This window comes from Babylonia areolata, chromosome 7 (assembly GCF_041734735.1).
Source record: "Babylonia areolata isolate BAREFJ2019XMU chromosome 7, ASM4173473v1, whole genome shotgun sequence".
Classification (NCBI taxonomy): domain Eukaryota; kingdom Metazoa; phylum Mollusca; class Gastropoda; order Neogastropoda; family Buccinidae; genus Babylonia; species Babylonia areolata.
In genome coordinates, this window is record NC_134882.1 from 41,034,925 (window position 1) to 41,049,519 (window position 14,595).

At 42.8% G+C, this 14,595-nt stretch overlaps 1 protein-coding gene across 1 annotated transcript in view; it reads right to left on the reverse strand.

Moving 5' to 3' along the window:
* Positions 1 to 13,877, reverse strand: part of LOC143284039 (uncharacterized) — a 138,596-nt gene extending 124,719 nt beyond the window's left edge. The window contains exon 1 of the mRNA XM_076590638.1: positions 13,773 to 13,877. The gene's annotated coding sequence lies outside the window, so the exon portion shown is untranslated. The remainder of the gene's footprint in view (positions 1 to 13,772) is intronic.
* Between the last annotated feature and the right edge of the window lie 718 nt (positions 13,878 to 14,595).

A 14,595-nucleotide genomic window follows, 5' to 3' on the forward strand; every position in this document is an offset into this window, starting at 1 on the left:
TCCCTGCCCATACAACTTTGACCTGGTTTTTGTGGTTTGATGGATGGTAACTCTATTTAGGCGTTACTATAACATTATGTGTCATACTGGTACGTGCATCTGGAAACTTTTCATGAAATCATCAATTTTCTCTTCCGGACATGCCACGGAAATATGAAAGTATCTAATAAACTGTAGTCAGCTTCACTCGATGATTAGAATCCAGTTAATTAATCTTGCTTGATCCAGTCTGCAGGGAATTAACCATCCGAGGTGTGAGGCGGTCATTGCCATAAATCATTTACACCATAGCTGCATGTTCAAGTGGACAACGTCTGCTTCGTTTCACGCCCTCGCCTACCTCTGTGTGTGTGTGTGTGTGTGTGTGTGTGTGTGTGTGTGCATGTATGGGTTAGTGGTGGCGGGTGTGTATGTGTGTGTGTGTTTGTGTATGCGTGTGTTTGTGAGTGCGTGCGTGCGTGTGTTGTGTGTGTGTTTGTGTGCATTATATATATATATATATATATATATATATATATATATGTGTGTGTGTGTGTGTGTGTGTGTGTGTGTGTGTGTGTGTGTGTGTGCCTATCACTGTATCAGACTGGATTTATTGTACATATTTTTTTTTGCCTGAGGACAACATTTCTGTTGTCATGGGTTCTTTTTTCTGTGCGCCAGGTGCGTGCTGCATACGGGACCTCGGTTTATCGTCTCAACCGAGTGACTGGACACTCGGTTTGATTTTTCCAATCAAACGTAGGAGAAAAGGCGAGAGCACGAATCGAACTCAGACCCACGTGAATACCGTATCGACATAGTGTGTTCAAAAAGTATCTGACCTTAATTTTTCGTGCGTAAACAAATGAAACTAGGGAGGCGTGGTTTGTGTGCACGTATGAGGCGACCCGAATGTGCTTACGTGATTTTTTTCCCCCGCCTGCAGAAGCTGTCAGTCGACGGCAGACCGCCCATGAGTGAGGAAGTGTAAGTGAGCACCGTCGGATTTTCGTTTTTGACAAAATGACTGAAAAACTTAACAACGCTACTGCATCAAATTTTTTGTCAAGCTTGGCGATTCCCAAGTGGAAACGATCCACAAGAGTCAACAGGCCTTCGGGGACGAAGCAATGAGCGGTACAACCGCTTCAAAGATGGCCGCACATCAGTGGAGAGTGAAGCGCGTTCTGGTAGGCCCTCAACATCCCGAAATGAGAACGTCATTGACCAGTTGAGGACCCTGGTGATGCACACCCGTTTCATCAGGCTCTCTACTCTCCCGAAATGGCTCCGTGTCACTTCTGGCTGTTCCTACAGCTGAAAATGCCCCTGAAATGGTCCAGATTTCAGTCCAGAGAAGACATCATGCAGAATGCGACGGACCAGCTGCATGCCATCCCAAACAAGGCGTTCCTGCGCTGCTTCCGACAGTGGCAGAACCGTTGGGAGAAGTGTGTGGCAGCCCAAGGGGACTACTTTGAAGGAGATTAGTGTCAGTTTCTTGTATCTGGATACGAATAGCTTTTATGAACAAAGTCGGATACTTTTTTTTTAACACACCTCGCTCTTATAACCGTCTTGACCATTCTGCGACCTCTTCCAGATGCAGTGAAAAGGGCGAACGACATCTTTAACTGTAAAACAGAGATGGGATGCAAGACAGAAAGAAGAGATGGTTCAGCGAAGAGGGGGGGAATGAATGAGAGAGTGAGAGAGAGGAAGGGAGAATGAGAGAGAAAAAATGGGGTACAGAGAAGGTGGGGGATGAGAGAAGGAGAGAAAGAAATGTATGAGAGAGGGAGGGGGTTGAGAGACGGAGAGAGAGAGAGATGGAGGGGGGAGAGAGAGGAGGGGGAGAGAGAGTGAGGGGATGCGAGAAGACGAGAGAGATAAAAGGGGAGAGAGGGAAGGCGGGGAAAGGAGAGAGAGAGAGAGGGGGGTATAGAGGAAGGGGGGAAGAGAGAAGAAGAGAGAGAAAGGGAGAGAGAGAGAGACCGAGGGAGTGAACCATACAACGACAGCGACATTTTGTTTTTTTCTTCAAGGGTGTTGACCCATTACCCCTCCACTAACCACTCCGCAGGCCGTCTTCAGCTCGGAAGACATTAACATCACAGACTGACATCACACCTTGATGATTAACCCATGTGGTCCCACACCACCGTCATTCCCTCGTGCCGTCATGGAACCACGTTGTTGGAGTTTAACGACCTATTGGCGTCTACACCCTTAAGGTCAAGTTTGTTCGGTTGGAGTTGTTTAGGAGCCACGCTCGCGTGTCTTCTTTTATATGAACTCAACCCGTACTGGCTTCTCGCGTTCGAAAACCGCATACACTGCTCCTGGCAGACTTTTATCGCGTTGCGAGAAATGGGATTGAAAAAAAGAGGGAAACTATTGGACAGGAATGGTGTCGTCAACCTTTTTATTACAACAGATTGTGAGAAACACAAGGATTTAAATGATTTGCACAGAATTGGACGTATTTCGAGCACTTACGAAAATAAAGAATATAATTTTCTTCACACCTCTCTGCGATAAGGAATCAGTCTTGTCTTTTGGTCATCATGAAATGATAAATTGTGAATGTGTAATATGTGTGTGCATGCATGCATGCATGCATGCATGCGTGTGTGTGTCACATGACTTCTACAAAAGGCACATATGATATATACTCATTAAACCATCATGATTAAAGAAACGTACAACTTTTAGCAACATTAATTTTCCCTACCTCACAAACATATCAATACTTTTCCGTTATGTTATTAAGCGTACGACTGTCAACCCCATTATTTTTACCCCAACTTACAAACACATCAATCTTTTTACACTAATTTAATGAAAGTACATCATTCAACCACACATTTTCCTACTGATTAAACGCATTAATCCTTTTACATTAACTCGAGAAAGTGAATGTTTGAAACCCAACTATTACAGTGGTTGATTGCAAGACGAAGAGCACCTTTCTGTTTATGTTAAATGGTGTAGGCACGTGTAGATTTTCGTCAGATCAGTTTCACTCGCGATCGTGCAAAGACCGAATGCAATCAGCTGCCCTGGTGTGTCCACTGTTTCAATCCCCCCCCCCCTGCCCCCGCCACTCACTCCCACCCCCCTCCATGATCATAAAGCAGACTGGTGAGAACGAGGCGTCCCCTTTACGGTGTGGGTCCATTAGGATCTCCCGCCAGTGTTCTTCCGCCAACGACCTGGTCTGGACCTCTCAGTTTCCCCCATAGGTTTCCACAGAAACTGTCGTGCAGATTTATATTGACAATCGTCTGAGAACGAAAGGATAATGAGGTCTTTATACTGCCCTGGAATTTCGTTTGTTTGTTTGTTGTTGTTGTTGTTGTTGTTGTTGTGTGTGTGTGTGTGCACCCGTTAGCATTTTGAAAATGTGTGTGCATATCTCTTACATTTTACCGATCATCTAAGTATCTGTACCACTCAATATCAAACTGCATGGAATCCACCACACTCTCCCTTCTTCCTCTCTCCTCCCCTTCCCCCCCCACGCCCCCTCGCTAACAGCATCAACAGTGCAGCAGACAAAGCGGTGAGTGAGTCAGTCTGTCATTGATTTTCAGTAACACAACATCAAACGGAATAATAACACCGCCAGCTCATGAGGCACGCCACTAACTAACTATTCCACAGACGTTTTGTTCAATGCGATTGTCATTGTGGTTTTGTTGTTGTTTTCTTTATTTTTTTCTATTATATCTTAACACCAGTGAGTCTGAAATGGCAGGATCTATACTGAAACATGTGGGTATTCTTACTAGTATATTTCACATTTGCTTTTTTAGATGAAATGGTGTGTGATGGTGGTGTGTTAAACCGTACTGATAATTGATAGGTGGTGGCTGGTCGGTGTGTGTGTGGTTGTGGATACCTCTGGGTACGCACGCCTATATATCAATTTACATGCGTCTTCCGTCTGTTTGGTTTTACTTGCACATGCCAAGCATGCAGTCAATTTGTGTGCTTGTGTCTGGACAATAAACCAGTCTCAAGTCTTAATATGCACGGCATGCGTGAGCGCGCTCTTGTGCACATGTGTATGCTTTGTTTTTTGTTATTGAATGGTTACCTTCCTATGTGAATGGGTTACTCCTTTTAACAGACATGATTGTTTGAAGATTGTATCTGACGAAGATCTGACAGACATGCTTTAAGCAGGGGGATCGGAAAGAGTAGAGAGAAAACAAAAGCTTTTGCTTGGTGTGCGTCAGTGTTTATCGCTGCATTGTAATGGACGATTAAACTTGTTTAAACACACAAAATCTTCTGTTTGTTGTGATGAGCGCTCCAGTGTTTATTGCTGCATTGTACTGAACAAATTATATTTGTTTCAACCATAATGGCACAAAACATTGTTCGTTGTGCTCACTGCTTCATTGTTTATTGCTGCATGCATTGTGTCGAACGAATAAAATTTCTTTAAACCAGGGGACACGAAATCTTTTGTTTTTGTTTAATGCTTCAATATTTATTGCTGCATTGAATTGAACGAATGAAATTTGTTTAAACCAGAGGGACACAGAAACATCTGCTTGCTGTTCTCGGTGTTTGATTATTTCTATTGATGCACTGAACTGAACGAATGAAATCTGTAGAGACAAGAGGATCATAAAGACGTCTGCTTGTTGTGCTCAAAGCCCCCGTGTTTACTGCAGAAAATGTACTGAACGATTAAATTTGGTTTGATTAAACCAAACACAAAAGCTTTTGCTTGCCGTTTTCAGTACTTCGGTGTTTATGTGTTGAACGAATAATATTTGTCTAAGCCAGATGAGCACAAAATCTTCTGTTTGTGCGCAATGATTCAATCTTTATTGCCACAATGTACTGAACGATTGATATTTGATTAAACCAGAGAAACACAAACGCATTTGCTCGTTGTACTCAGTGTTTCAATATTTATCGCTACTTTGTACTGATCGAATGAAACTTCTCTAAACCAGAAGGGGACAAAATCTTCTGTTTGTTGTGTTTGTTGATTCAATATCTATTGCTGCATTGTATTGAACGAATAGAATATGTTTAAATCAGGTCACAAAACCTCTGTTAGTTGTATGTAATGCTTCAACGTTTATTGCTGCATTATATTGAGCGAATAAAATGTGTTGAAACCAGAGGGACACAACAGTGTCTGCTTGTGTTCAATACTTCAATGGTTTTTACTGCATTGTACTGTACGAATAACATTTTGTGTTAGTTGCTGCTTTGCACTGAACGAGTAAAAATTTGCTTAAACTAAAGAGACACAAAATCTCCTGCTTGCTGTGCGCAATGCTGAAAATGTTTATGGCTGCATGGTATTGAACGAATAAAACAAACCAGATGGACACAAAAGACCAAAGGTAGCAAAGCACACCGACACAGTATCAGTCAACTGTGGATGATTTCAGACAACACCATCATCAAACAGAACACAACTGATGGACCTGACAGGTTCTGTTTTCAGCCTGACAACAGACATAATGCTGCCCGCTGGTTGGTTGTTATTTGCGCGCTGTTTGCTGGCTGGTTTCCGCTCAAAACGGCATCGTTCGCCTAATCTCCATTCGCCGGTTACCAAATTGGTGATCCAGATTCGCCTTACCCAATTTCGCTAACGTGCTCTCTCTCTCTCTCTCTCTCTCTGTGTGTGTGTGTGTGTGTGTGTGTGTGTGTAAATTCGTACTAGCGCCAAGGATTAGCGGGATATCAATGAATAATAATTCCAGATTATGTTCTCAATAGGTTTAATTTGCTCTTCAATATTCTTTTCTTTTACCATTTGCTCATTTATTCGTCTCACCGCCCACTGAAATCGGTGTTGTAATTCTGATTCTGATCCAACGTTCAACTGCATTTAAACAATAATACAAAGCAGTTTCAGCTTCACGGATGTCTCCAAGCATGCATCAAAGCACGCGCATTGATCCAAAATACGCCATATCACATTTGCATAAAATGCAATAAAAAAAAGAGAGAAGAAAAAGCAGGTGCCTGCCCAAGGCATAAAACACAACGCGAAAGGTCAGGCCTTCACAGCCTACCTTCCTTCAGTAACAAAGCATGAATATAAAATGGAACGAAAAAAAACACACCCCAAAAACCAACAAAACAAAACAAACAACAAAAACAAACAAACAACAACAACAACAAAAAAACAAACAAACCCATCAAACGAAACGGAAGTACATTAAGGACTCAGAGATGTAACCGAATACACTGCACTGCCGAGAACTTCACGGGTTTAAAATGTGAACCGTTCTGTTCCATTCCCTTGAATCAACTTGTATCGATTCTGCCCTCAGTCCCGTAAAGGGATCCAAAAGGAGAAATTCATCAGCTTATGTCATAGCTCGTGACCTTTTATCTCTGCTGGCATGCATGTAGACCACGTGATCAGATTGCTGGTGGGGAAGTGGTAAAGGTGCATTATGTGTGTGTTCGTCGATTTTACGGCTTGTCACTACGAGTTGTATCTGCCGAGAGAAACTGGGACAAAATGTGAGTGGGAGGTGAACTTGAGTTGGAAAGAGAATAGAATTTTGTTCTTGTGGTTAGGGTAGTGTTTCTGGCATGTGTGTGCATCAATATGGAGAAATCACCTTCAGACTGTGTGTGTGTGTGTGTGTGTGTGTGTGTGTGTGTGTGCGTGTGTGAGTGAGAGAGAGAGAGAGAGTGTGTGTGTGTGTGTGCGTGCGTGTGTGAGTGAGAGAGAGAGAGAGGGAGTGTGTGTGTGTGTGCATGTGTATGAGAGAGACACAGAGAGAGAGAAAGAGAGAGAGAAAGAGAGAGAGAGAATGTGTGTGTGTATGTGCATATTGATACGTATATAGCGTCTATCCTCGAATGGAGACCAGGCTCCAAACGCTTTACAGTCATTTGCACAACAGCCTGCCTACATGAGTAGAGCAGACTGCCAGCTGCCATTGGGCACTCTTAATTTAGTTCCTTTGTTATTCAACCAGTTCTCAGTCACACAGACACTCACTCGCACACACACGCTCACTCACTCACTCACACAGCCATGTCACATCTTACGTGTTTGACCGTTTTCTATTTACCCCGCCAGACAGCCATACTCCGTTTTCGGTGTATTCATGCCAGGTATGTTCTTGTTTTCATACCCTACCGAACGCGGACATGGATTACAGGATCTTTAAATGTGTATTTCATCTTCTGCGTGCGTATACACACGAAGGTGGTCCTGGCACTAGCAGGTCTGACATGTTGGCCTGAGAGATGGGATGAATCTCCACCCTTTACCCACCAGGTGGGACGGGGATCGAACTCAGGAAAGGGCCAGAATCTAGAGCTCTAATCAGGTGACCACTGCATCTGTTTGGTGACCCTGGTAGTGTTTCAGGGAAGTGTGTGCAGTCATTCAGAAGAACTCACACCGAAACTCTGTGTGTGTGTGTGTGTGTGTGTGTGTGTGTGTGTGTGCGCGCGCGCGTCTGTGTAAGTGTGTGTAGGAGTGTGTGTGTGTGTGTGTGTGTGTGTGTGTGTGTGTAGGAGTGTGTGTGTGTGTGTGTGTGTGTGTGTGTGTGTGTATGTGGTGTGTTAAGATCAATCAACTTATCGAAACTGATTAAATTCACTTGAAATTTAGATAAGAAACACAAATCAAATCTACGCCTGTTCAGAGACTGAAGGCGGCTGAGTTCAGTGTACGTGAGTTCCAGTCACACGGAGATATTGATCAGTGCATCATCAGCTGTCTCCCGCCTCCTCCCTCCCTCTCCGTGTGTGTGTGTGTGTGTGTGTGTGTGTGTGTGTGTGTGTGTGTGTGTGTGCGTGCGTGCGTGCGTGCGCAAAGTGTCCATGTTCTCTTGCACACACATATGTCATCTCTGCCTCTCGTTTTCCCTCTTTCATTTATCCATCTCCTTCTCTCACCCTCTCTCTGGTTTTTCGCGCGCGCGCGCGCGCACACACACACACCACGAGCAGCCACCACCAAAGTACCTTGACTAAAAAGAACATTTTACACAAAACACCACCACCACCACCGCCACTACTACCACCACCACCAACCACCATTGCCAGAAACCTTTCAAAAGCCCCCCAACACGCTTTCAGTCCCATTCATCCAGACACCCCGACAGCTGCGACGCACCCGTCGGCTGATGTCTTTGGTACCCTGTTTAATGGTCTGCTTCCTTTGTGATGCCCAGTCATCTCAAGGCTGACGCGCCACGGTGAAATATTAACTGTCGGTGACGTAGTGAGGGGTGCCTGTATGACTAATGTCGGGGTGCAGTGTGCGACGGATGAATGAGAGGGGTGGATGGATGGATACCCCGGGTAGGAGGAGTGGCAGGTTAAAAAAAGGGGGAGGCAACGCGGGATTACCTGACTTGACTTGCTGGGTAAACCAGGGATGATGAGTCCTGTGTATTGCGGGAAATTTTAAAACGTAACATTAGTTCATCTCTATTTCGTTGATGAGTCACGCTGGTGTCTCAGCCTTGTTTATGAATGGTGTGTCTTTCTCGATGATGCATGTACAATAATGTATATATAACTTTTCATTGTAAACCAACGATGATGAGTGTGCCTATCTATCTCTCTATCTATACATACATATTATTACATAGATACGCAGGAACGCAGGAAGTTTAATGCGAAGGCCACCAGTCTGTCCACATGAGAACACGTACACATAAAGATAACGATTGAAAAAATTAGGGAAAAATCAGATTCAACAGAACTTAAACATAATTGCTCTGTCACGCAATTTGATTATAACATTCTATTACACAGATAGACAGATAGATAGGTATCTTCATTGTAAACCAACGCTGATGAGTCCTTTATATTGTGGAAGTTTTGAAACGAAACACTGATTCATCTTCAATTCTTTGTTGAGTCACGATAATGTGGCTCACCTTAGTTTATTTGGTGTGTTGTACCTGATGACTGTATACCCTTTTATTGTAGAACAACGACGAGTCTTCTGTTTTGTGCAAGCGTTAAACGCAATACTGGTTCATCTTCGAGCGCTCATAGCCGTATGTAAATCCACCTATTTACTATTATTATTATTATTGTCTTTGTTGTTGTTATTATTACTAGTATTATTGTTATGTTCTTTTATTCATTTAATTATTTATTCATATCTTCAGTTCATGGTTCTGTCACGTTACTGCGACTCACCCTCGTACGTCAATGATGTGTCGTTCTTGATGCATGTATACTGATATATGACAACAACAATAATAATAATAGTAATAATAATAACAATAAATATATTTCAAAAACAAGAACAACCGTAACAACAACAATAATAATAATAATAATAATAATAATGTTCTTCTAGTTAATAATAATAATGTTCTTCTTGTTCTTGCTGTTATTATTATTATCATTATTGTTGTTATAATAATAATAGTAATAATAATAATAATAATATTATTATTGCTATTATTATTATTATTATTGCTATTATTATTATTGCTATTATTATTATCATCATCATCATCATTATTATTATTATTCTTTTTATTATATCATCATCATCATCATTCGTTATCATCACTTTTGCTATTATTATTATCATTATTACTATCATTACCATTATCATTATTATTGTTGTTGATGTTGTTAATTATCAACGATGAATCCATCAACCAGACGGTGCTTACAATGCGGAAGATTCCCGCAGCCTACTTTGACGGGCAAAGAAATATTGATCAAACGTTATGAGACACACACATACAGCAGACCACACGTTTGTTCATCAGGAAGGCACGGGGGGGTGGGGGGGTGGGGGGACAAATCCCAGGGCACGACGACCTCCCAGTAAGAGCGAAGGCAAATCCCAGATTAATTAGCTCCACCCACCAGTTCCCATGTCGGCACCAGGAGCAAGCCATTGATTTATATTCCTATGGTTTGTTTCTTCTCTCCAATAATTGAAAGAGGAATTACCTAACGGTAAACACACACACATACATATGCACGCACGCGCGCGCACAAACACACAGAGACGCATACTCAAACACACATACGCATGCACATACAGACACACATACTCAAACACACACACACACAAACATACAGGCATATAAAAATGTGTGTGCGTGTGCGTGTGTGTGTGTGTGTTTGAGTATGTGTGTGTATGCGCGTACGTGTGTGCGTATGTGTGTGTGTGTGCGTGTCTGAGTATGCGTCTCTCTACGTGTGTGTGTGTGTGTGTGTGTGTGTGTGTGTGTGTGTGTGTGTGTGTAATATTCACAATGCTATATAAGTACGTATTCCATTTTCATTACAAGAAGGTCATTCTCCACTGAAGAAAACCTGCCGGAACCATGTCAATAAATAATAACTGGGGCGTGACCCAGTTAGAGAAATTGCTAACTACAGCTTGCGCAAAACAGATCTTATGTTTTCTTCAGAAGGATAACCAGTCTATTATACTGACTACGATTGGATGCTATAAAAACAAATGTTACTTCTAAAATGACTTGCATTTGTGGTGATACAATTACCCCCATGCATATCATCTGTGAAGCTGAAAATATGGATTCAGTTACAAAATCTGCAGTTCCATCTACTTCTGCTGGAAACGTTTTATATACAATTGATTTATGTTTGAATAAGTTCATTTAAACTTCAATAAGAAGCCCCAATGGTTCTCTGTTATTTCACTGGTTGAATAGATAGTCTGCCGTCATATTTTACTTATACTTTTTGTGATGCAAATTGAGGAGAGAGAAATGGGAAAATGGTGATGATACAAGCGGTGGTCAATATTTACAAATTATGGATATACGCTAAACAGAAGGAAGAACACACACACACACACACACACACACACACACACACACACACACACACATCAAGCTACACATTTCTATTCATCCAGTTTCTGTATGGTGTGGACACAATAGATACTGTCTCATCACTGACAGGTACCAACAGATCGCTATGTCTGAAAATGTTTCCGAGGGGGGCTTGAAAGACAGGTTGAAAGGAAGGTTGGGGAGCGGAATCCTGACAGCTACCGATGGGTGAAGATGGAGGCTGATAGCTTCAATCAACTAATCAACAAAGAACAACAACAGGAATAAGAACAGAAAGAAAAACACTAAGAACAAGAATTAGAAGAACTAGAAGGAACAAGAAGTTGCTGCGGCTTTTACTACTACAACTACTACTGCCGCTGCTGCTGCAGCAGATGCTGTTCATAATACAACTATTGCTGCTGCTACTACTGCTACTGCTGCAGCTGCTGCTACAGCAGCTACTAGTACTACTACTTCTGCTGCTGCTGTCTACTGTCAACGGCGAAGCGCGACAACCAGACAGGGAAAGCAGGAAAGACGAAGCTGGTGACTGATGATGACACACCTCTGTCGCTCAGGGAATCAATCCCGCGACCACCGACCAGCCCACCACAGACAGCATCACGCACAGTTGACCCTAATTACCGGAGGCCGGGCTACTACGGGTGACAGTCGAGACAGAGACGGTCAGGGCCACACTGGAGCTGCCCCTGCACGCGCAGCAAGCCACTGCGGTCATCTGATGCGAGGCGGCAGGCGCCAGGGTGGTCTCAGCTTTCCAACCACGGTCACTCAATCGTGGGACGTGAACGGAAACGTGTTCGATCGCGTTGATCGGGATTGATATTTTCCGAACAATCGACCGATCGATACTTGTCGCGAGGGCGATTTGGGCGATTGATTTTTCAATCATCCCACAGTCAGTCAGGACTTGCTGCTACCCACGCGGAAAAAAACAGCCAATGACAGAATACTGGACTGTGGATTGTATGCCTGATCCTATCATGAACTGACACTGTTGACGTGGTTTTTCATATGAACACGTTCAACACGTAGTTGATGACAATGACCAGACTGTTGCAGGCGTGGATAAAGGGGTGTTCTGGAACTTATCTGAAAACAGTCACAGACACAGACAAAGACACACACACACACACACACACGCAACCATAACATAAACAAACACCGCAGTCTCACTCCCACGGGAGCACCATAACTGATAAATCTGCCTGGCACGATAACGCGCTATCATCGTCCACCCATCTCATCGCTCATACCATCATCATCTATCTGATCAAAGGCCCAGAGAAACGATTGACCAAGTCTGGCAACAGAGCCACGTTGACAGCACATTTATATGAAGGGCATGCAAAAACATTAGTTGATTAAAACTGACGCTGCGTGCGTGACTGTTCGTCTCCAGCTCACTTTCCGATTGACCGTCGGTATCGGTTCTTCAAACAAAAAGAGTTGTTGATAGCTGAGAGCAGGTGACTGAGTCATTTTCTCTGTCAGGCATGAAGGGTGGCGTGACCGAGCACGCGCGCGCACGCACGCTTTTACGTGCTTACACGCACACACTCACACACACACGCACACACACGCGCGCGCGCGCGCACGCACACACACACACACAGAGGCACAAACCATATTGAGAAGAATTTTAGCTGTATCCAGCAGCATAGCTGATGTCAAACAAGAACCCCAAAGAAGCTGTAGAAACGGCGGGCGAAACAAAAATGAACGCATATCACATGCGATGACAGCCATATACTTTCAATAATTATATTAACTTTTACCTTCAGGCAAATGTTATCGATTCCTTGATTTAAAATTCTGGAACCCACAATAGTTTTTTTCCCACAATCAATCCAGTTCTTTAAGTTGACTAATCAGTATTAACCCATAACTTTTTTTATACCAAAATTTAATCAAATCACTTGAATGACTAAACTAAAAGCAGAACAACACATCTAGCATCTTGTCATGTTAGTCTGGTTCAAAACAATATTTCTGATGTGGTTTAAATATATATGTCATGTATCATTGTCAATCAACATTTGCGTAATTTGTAACGTTTCACACGATGTACTGATGTACTGGTCACAACTATGAAAAGAAATGGAACATGTAGTGTGTGTGTGTGTGTGTGTGTGTGTGTGTGTGTGTGTGTGTGTGTGTGTGTGTGTGCAACAATAACGATAATAACGATGATGATGATAATAATAATAATAATTATTATTATTATAATCATAATTATAATAATAATAATATGTATACGGTGCAGATACAAATCAAAGCCCTTATACACCAGTCATTCACAGGCATGCATAACTCGAATTCAGAAAGAAAAAAAATATCACACTGATATGTATGTGGGTAGTGGTGGTGCATGTTTGCAAAGCATTGGAAGCGTAAATAACGCAGTGAATAAAATTCTCTCTTCTGTTTACCTGTCTTTCTGTGCCTTTCTTTGTCTCTGTCTGTCTGTCTGTCTGTCTGCCTGTCTCTCTGTATATATATATATATATATATATATATATATATTTACCGGTACACACAAATCGATAGGGTTTTTACCCTACGTTCGCGTTTTGGTGCTAGAGACAGACTTGATAACAATAAAATAAAATAAAAGAATTCATGGAAAACTTAGATATCATATTTAATGTCAAACGGTAGCCACAATGAAAAACAGAAAGAGAGAGAGAGACAGAGAGAGAGACAGACAATAAGAGAGAGAGCACTGAACACTGAAATACTGAATGTTATTGTCTGTACGTTTCTAGTGACATGGGGTACAAACCAGAACAATAATGGTAAAATCAACGAAACAAAATGGAACCGAAAGAGAGAGAGAGAGAGAGGCAGAGACAGACAGACAGAGAGAGAGCAGAGAGAGACAGACAAACAGAAAGACAGACAGACAGAGACAGAGACAGGGAGTGATAGAGAGACAAGAGAGGGGAGGATGTGCAGTGTTTCACTCACCACAAGCCATCAGGACTCCAGTCAGGGATCCAGGGATCCTATCCAACCTGATAACCCCGGGATCGAAAGCTGCCGGCCCGACAGGGTGATGGACTGCCCGTTTCTGTGTAACCAGAACGTCAATGATGCAGTGAATAAATAATCCAATCTCTCTGTGTCCCCTTCATGAGAGGAACGTATATTGAACGCTCTCTCTGACTGTCTCTCTGTGTGTCTCTAGCTGTCTGTCTGTCTGTCTGTCTCTCAGGAAAGATTGGAAGAATAGGCCATGCCTAAAATCTTAATCCTTGAATAGAAAACGTTTTGAGTTCTGAGTTTTGAGTTTTGAGTTCTCTCTCTGTGTCTCTTTCTCTCTTCCCCTCACACTGCCGTTGTGCAACTTACCTATATTTTTTGTTTGTGTATTTCGACGTTCGCATGTACCGTAATGCAATGTTCATACAACATTATGTACACAAAGGGCCTCGGTCTTTATACATGAATAAACCATTTTGAAACACAAATCTCTCTCAACCCATGCAGCTGAAGCTCCGCAATGTACTTTTGACTGCTACGTACACATACTGTCATGTGCAACGTGCCATCCGTTTTCCTCCCGTCCCCCACCCCCCAACCCCACTCCCACCCGGTATTTCCGTTCTAATTTAAGTCTGCTGCCAGCGCTGCCTGCCGGCTCGGGGATTGCACAAAGGATAAATAATTGATCAAAGCTCGCGGAGCCATACCCACTGTAATCCTATCGTTGGGGACATATAAAGTTCATTCTCTCTCATTCCGTTTGGGACCTATAAAGTTCACTCTGTTTGAACGGTTCCCTTGACAG